This window comes from Mastomys coucha, unplaced genomic scaffold, assembly GCF_008632895.1.
Source record: "Mastomys coucha isolate ucsf_1 unplaced genomic scaffold, UCSF_Mcou_1 pScaffold5, whole genome shotgun sequence".
NCBI classification, from domain to species: Eukaryota; Metazoa; Chordata; class Mammalia; order Rodentia; family Muridae; genus Mastomys; species Mastomys coucha.
In genome coordinates this window covers 90,533,291-90,533,523 of record NW_022196911.1, presented here as the reverse complement: position 1 = coordinate 90,533,523, position 233 = coordinate 90,533,291, and positions in this window count along the sequence as shown.

The window sequence follows — 233 nt, the reverse complement described above, 5'->3', positions numbered from 1 at the left end:
TGTGCTCCAGAGATAGCCAAGGTTGTACCTTGTGCTGCAGCAGGACTTGGTAACGTGTAAGAGTCACCTAGGTGGAACTGGTTTTGACAGCACAAAGGGGTCATGAAGAGCAGCTGAGGCTCGGCACAGTGGGAGGCCATGGAAGGCCATAAGTGAAGGTGCAGTCTCAGTTTGCAATTGATGGCCCAGGACCGAAGGTGTCATGCAAAGGAGTTGAGGCTTGGCACCATGAA